The sequence below is a fragment of the Fukomys damarensis genome, unplaced genomic scaffold, assembly GCF_012274545.1.
Source record: "Fukomys damarensis isolate Sample0158 unplaced genomic scaffold, DMR_v1.0_HiC HiC_scaffold_25, whole genome shotgun sequence".
In the NCBI taxonomy this organism is placed as follows: Eukaryota; Metazoa; Chordata; class Mammalia; order Rodentia; family Bathyergidae; genus Fukomys; species Fukomys damarensis.
In genome coordinates, this window is record NW_022900937.1 from 8967404 (window position 1) to 8973403 (window position 6000).

The window sequence follows — 6000 nt, forward strand, 5'->3', positions numbered from 1 at the left end:
TATATGGAGCTCACCACCCCGTGGGTTGGGGTGCAGGCCAGACTCGGTCGCAGTCTCTGTTCCAGTCCTGCAGACTTTTGCTTGGTTGGAAGGCAGCCAGTTGGCCTGTTTGTGGGGATTCACTGACTGCCCGCCGGGGAGACTCTAGCGCAACAACCCAGCATCACTCACATGGCAGCAACATCCCAGGAGGACTGAAGCCAAGGTGAGAAGGACAAAAATTCTCACTGCATCCTGTGAAGGAACTCAAGTCACGCAGCCAGCACACGCTCAGAGTAGAGGAATCACATTGCAGGGGAACAGGGATGCAGGGAGGGTAAGTGCATCAGGCAGGACTCTACCACACATGGCCAAGATCAGCTGCCAAGGGGATGGTAGTGTGGTCAAATGGCACCACATCTCATGAGTAGGAAAAAGAGATTTTGTGAAAATAAGTTAACCATCTACAAAGGTCCCAGTCGTCCTGGGATCACTAGAAGTGTTAGGGGGAGCTTGACAATTTGATTCTAGAATGTATGTGGAGGTGCAAACATTCTTATACATAAGAAGAGTCAAGACAATGCTGAGGAAGAACAAGATGAGACATTTGGTCTCTGCAAATGTGAAGACCAAAGGAGCACATCAGGGGCCAAAAAGAAGCTGGGAAGACACAGAAACTTGATTACGAGTTTAGATACTTTGTATGGCAGCTTTGTATCATGGATCTTGGAAATTAAGGACCCTCAGCCCCTCCCGTGCTGCAGCAACAGGATGCGAAAGACTGGGTGATCCTCGGTGGACAGAACTTTCCTGGCTTGCAGTTCTGGGGGTCCGGCCATGAGTGCCTTCTGGTCGTACCCGCTATGGCAGAGCTAACCTGCTGGCTGAGTGAAAACAGAGGCCAGAGGAGGCCCAGCTCCCCTCACAGTGCCCTGGAGCAGCCCACAGAGTGGAGCTACCTTGCAGCCCCACTTCTCAATACTGTGTCCATGGCGGGGACCCCAGCAGGAGTGGGGGACACACACGGACTGAAATGTACACTTACAAGAGCACTGGTAGAAGCAATATCGAATATCTTCATGATCTAAGGGGAAGAGGGGAAAGCTACCCTAAGGAAAGAGAATAGTCGCTTTTGAGACCCTAAAAATGTGGGCCTTCTGTTTATTCAAAGACACTTACATAAAAGCATGATAATTGCGCCAGAGTGAAGACTGGACAGGAGTAGATATACCGATGCAACAGTAAGGCTGCGGCAGATCAAACTGGCCCCCAAGTTCTAAACTGGGTGAGAGTATCTTCAATACAGATAATTGAGGGGAAGTTATTATCTATTGGTGGCAACGCCTGTAATCCCAGCACTCAGGAGGCTGAGGCAGACTGGTCCCAAGATGAACTTGTATAGACCAGCCTGGGCTACGCAGCTAGACCCTGTCTCTGAAAAACAGGAAATCATCATCTAGAATTTACGAATCCCTGTTTTTTTAAAAAAGGACAAAGATATAAATAGGAATTTCAATTAAAAGGAAATGTTATGAGACATAAATCGATTTTTAAAGAGATTGCCCGTCTCATTAGTAATTAGGCATTTTATACTTCCCTGATTTTTAGACATTAAAATATCTGGTGCCAAATGTCTAAATAATGAAGGATTTTCGCAAGGTAAACACTTACAGCCAGTGGGAGGGTTTCAGTACAAACTCCTGGGAAGCAGCGTGACAGTGTATGATAATAAATAAATATATAATACTGCACATATCATAGAGCACACTGCCCGCCCTGTGCCCCAGCAATTTCTCTCCTAGATGTATTATATGTCAGAAAAGATCTCACACACACGCTGGGGAGACAGACACAGTATTTATATAAATATAAGTATTGCTCCTAACAGCCAAACCGGGAACAGATTCTGTTTCTACTCACAATAAATTATATCTTCATACTTTGGGATGTTATATTCAATCGTTAAAGGTGAATAAAAATCAGCCGGCAGGAACTTCAAAACACTGCATTAATAACAATAAAAACATAAAAACAAGTAATAGAGAAATACATTGCACGATTACTGTGGTGACAAAGTGCAGCCTGAACACAACAGCCCGCTCCTGAGTGTTGGCCCGCGGGGCTCAGAGCCCTGCCGCCCTGCACCCGGCCCCTGCAGTTCCAGGTGGATTCCGCGAGGAGGAGTCTGAGCTGAACGCGGAGGTGAGAGGGAGATCAGCGCCAGCACGCAGGAGGTGCGGACAGAGGAGCAGCGGAGCCCTGGGGGGACTCAGCGGCGGGGAGACTGAGGCACAGAGTGGGGCGGGTCCTTCCGAAGGGTCCCTCTGGAGAAAGGGCTCCCCCGGGGGATGCACAGGGAGCTGAGGAAGATCCTGCCCCCACCTCCCTGGGCCTGAACATGGGTCCTCGCTCTCTGACAGACCGAGCTTCCCTGATGACCCTGCTGCGTCTTGGGGCGCCCAGCACAACCGCAGCTCTAATTTCCCTCTTAGCCTGGACCCTCCTGAGCTGCAGAAGTCCCCGGACATGTACGAAACTGGGGTTCTGACCATACCCACAGCGCTTGCTCCACCGAAGGCAGACCCAGCCTGCTTCTCCCGTGACATCCCGAGCTAGCGGAGGACAGGTGCACACTGCCTGTGGCCAAGGCAATGAGCACACATCTTTGCCAACTCCTCTCCCACCCTGCGCATGACCCCTCAGCAAACCTGTCACTGCTCAGCTGTTTTGCTGTTCCAGCCTTCCCAGGACCTCTGTCCCAGGGCCGTGGCACTGATTGCTCCTGCAAGCTGGGGCTCTCTGACCTGAGAAAACTGCCTGGCTACTCCTACTGCATTTCATCCACACAAACATCTCTTAAGGAAAGCTCTTGATCTGCCCCACTGGAAACTACCAGCCAGCCCCAGTGCTTCTTCCTTTTTTGCTTCATTTCCCCCATATCACTTATCACTTGGTATAACAGAATCGTTACTTATCTCGTTTTCTGACATTACACATAGACATGCGCACACACACACACACACACACACACACACACACACAAACGTAAGCTCTAAGAACAAAGAAATGTGTGTCTGGCTCACCTCTGTGGTCCTCAACATGGAATGCTGCTTACTTCTGCAGCTCTGGATGAGCAAGCAGCAGTCTTTCCCATTTCAAAGAATCAACCACTGTAGCTTCTAAAGCATCCATTGAAGAGCCCAGAAACAATCCAGACCGTGGCCGTGGAGCCCTCACACTCACCGGAAGTCCTGCGTGTGGCTGCGCATTAAGAGCACCTAGGGGGTTACGGATGTTTCCAGAGATGAATGGCATGTCAGAGACGACTGGCATGTCAGCCAGCAAGCAGAGGAGAAGACCTGCCTTCACAGAGGGCCATGCAGCCCAATAGGCTGGGGTGGAAAGGCGAAGAAGGAGGAGGCCAGCCAGCACCTGCACGATGGGTTCTGCTTGGGTGGGCCTCTGCCGCTGCTCAGCCTGCACATCAGCCTTCTGCTAGTACTCACACCAGTGCCTGGAGAGAGAGCATCCACACCTTCAGCAAGGACTGGGGCCACATCCTGGGTCCCTTTTGCCTTTGAGGCTCCTGACTTCTTGGACTGAGCAGTTCCTGGCTCATCAGCACACAGATGGCACTGTGGGCTGTCCTGCCTCAATCCTGTAAGCCCATCTAATAAACCCCCATGGGCCTTAAGCTCTGCTTTAGAAGTCCAGAAGCAAGGAGATATGTGTCATATAGCACTGCTTCCACTAGCGCTGGGCAGCTGGATCACCTCTCCACATCTACTCTGCGAGGGGTGTGCACCACTGTCTCTGGGACAGAGAGAGGTTGAACCTTCCGAGTTGTGGAAATGGCAAGATGGGCACGGGAAGCCCCTGGAATAGTCCCTGGCATTCAGTAAGCATGCCTTGGTGTCTATTGCTACTATTAAGCAATTAAAACCATGCATCACAGATACACGGTAAAGGCTGCTTCATCTTTTATTATACATGAACAGATCCTCCATCAAAACAAAATACCCTGCATCGCAAATAAGAAAAATGTTTGAGGAAGACAAAGTTCATAGGAAAGTAGTTAGAGCAATATGGTAAAAATTCTGAATAAAAATGTAGCTCAAGTTTCACCAAACAAGAATGCATCATTCTGAAATACTGTCAAAGGTCCCTGGAAGATCAAGACCAGTTAAACAAGGGCACGTGGTCTCCACCATGTCAGAGCAGAGCAACCAAATCATCCCAGAGTGGCAAAACGTCATGTGGACACCCCAGAACCCAGCCAACCCTCACAGTGACATAGTCCATATTTATGACAGTGGACATATTTACAACGTCCTCAGAGTGACATGGGCCACATTTATGTGTCTGAGTCAGCTGGTAGAAAATTAAACATTGGAATTTCCTACAAAATCAAACAAAAAAGAGAAATGTACATGAAAATGAATTCTGTGTTTAGCTTCTGTGACTGTTAGTCCTAATATATCAAGGTCACTGGGTTGAGAAATGACTGGCAGAGTAGCAGAGCAGCTGTTGTACTCCTGGGGGTGTACACAGGGTGACCTTTGGGACTGGGTATGGCTCCCTCTCTTGCTCCTCTCTGGAAGTCTCTGGTCAGCTTCCCAGCCACCATGAACTGAGCAGATGGCTCAACCACACCCTTCCATCATGGTGCTCCTGCCTGGGAGCTACTGACCATGGACTGCATCCTCCGAAACCATGAACCAATTAAACCTCTTCTCTTTAAGTTGCAGGTGTTGGGTGTGTTGTCCCAGTGACAGGAAAGTAACTAATATACCACCCCAGACCCTTGTGCACCCTACTTCTCAAGAGAAGCTAAGCAGGGGTAGCCATAGCGAGGCGTGACAGGAGCTCACTGTGTCCCAGGGTCCTGCACTTCTCCAGTGAAGCAGGGAACTCAGAAGTGGTCTAGGACATGAGAAGAGGGTGATCCATGAAGGGAATGCCTAGGCTCCAGAGAAAAGCAGGTGACCCTGGGAATCAGCTCCATAACTGGACAGCCAGCATGGGCAGAGGGACGAGGAGAATGGGAGATGCTGAGGAGGTGCTTTGGGAAAGCTTGAGTTATCTCAAAGTTGAAATTCTGTGGGAACTGTGTGTTATGTGCAGGGAAACTTTGTGACAAAGCAAGATGCTACCAAATGTGTACACTGTAGCTTTGTGAGATCTGTGATTAAAAATGGAAACCTTGGTTTCGCAAATGTATTTTAAACAGATAATCAAACAGCCACAGGATGGCAGTAAAAGGCAAGAGATGAGGAGAGGCCATGCATCATCATAACACCAAAGTGTAAAGTGCATAACACTGTTCTTAAAACCACACACAGAAATTTTTTAAAAAATCCTAAACACTGTGGTTCTTTGGTCAAAATTGGTTTCTCACAGAAAATAATGCCTAACTGATGATTATGATGTTGAGATATGTTAGGCTGTCTTCCTACACACTGTATTCAAGTTTGAACCCATGTTCTTATAAATTCTGGAATGACTAAGTTATATTTTAAAGAGAATTTTAAACCACACAAGACAAGCTTCACAGCAGGCATGGTGGTGCACACCTATCATCTCAGCACTTGAGAGACTTCAAGTTCAGCAAGGCCAGACTGGGCTCCATAAGGAGCTCAAGGCTGGTCTGAACTACATAGTGAGACCCTGTCTCAAAAAATAAATACAAAATTAAACCAAAATAAACCAACGAACAAAATGACAAACAGACAAGCTTGCTTCTCACCTTTCCTGGAAGTCTCCGCTTACTGTGAGAACAATCCTGAGTTGGTGCCCCCAGCTTGCTGAACTCAGGTGATTTCCTGTCCAAGAATACGAGGTGACAGTGACTGCAGGGACTGCGTGTCAGAGGACAGAGTGGAGAGCATTGAACCACGTGGCCAGTGCCTGTCCTCAGAGCCGGCCATGGTGACAGGAGGGCAGGAGGTGGCTGTCAGGAAGGGGATGCTGGGGGAGACCTAAGTAAAGACTCACTGCTGCTCTGTTGCTGTTTATTTTTTG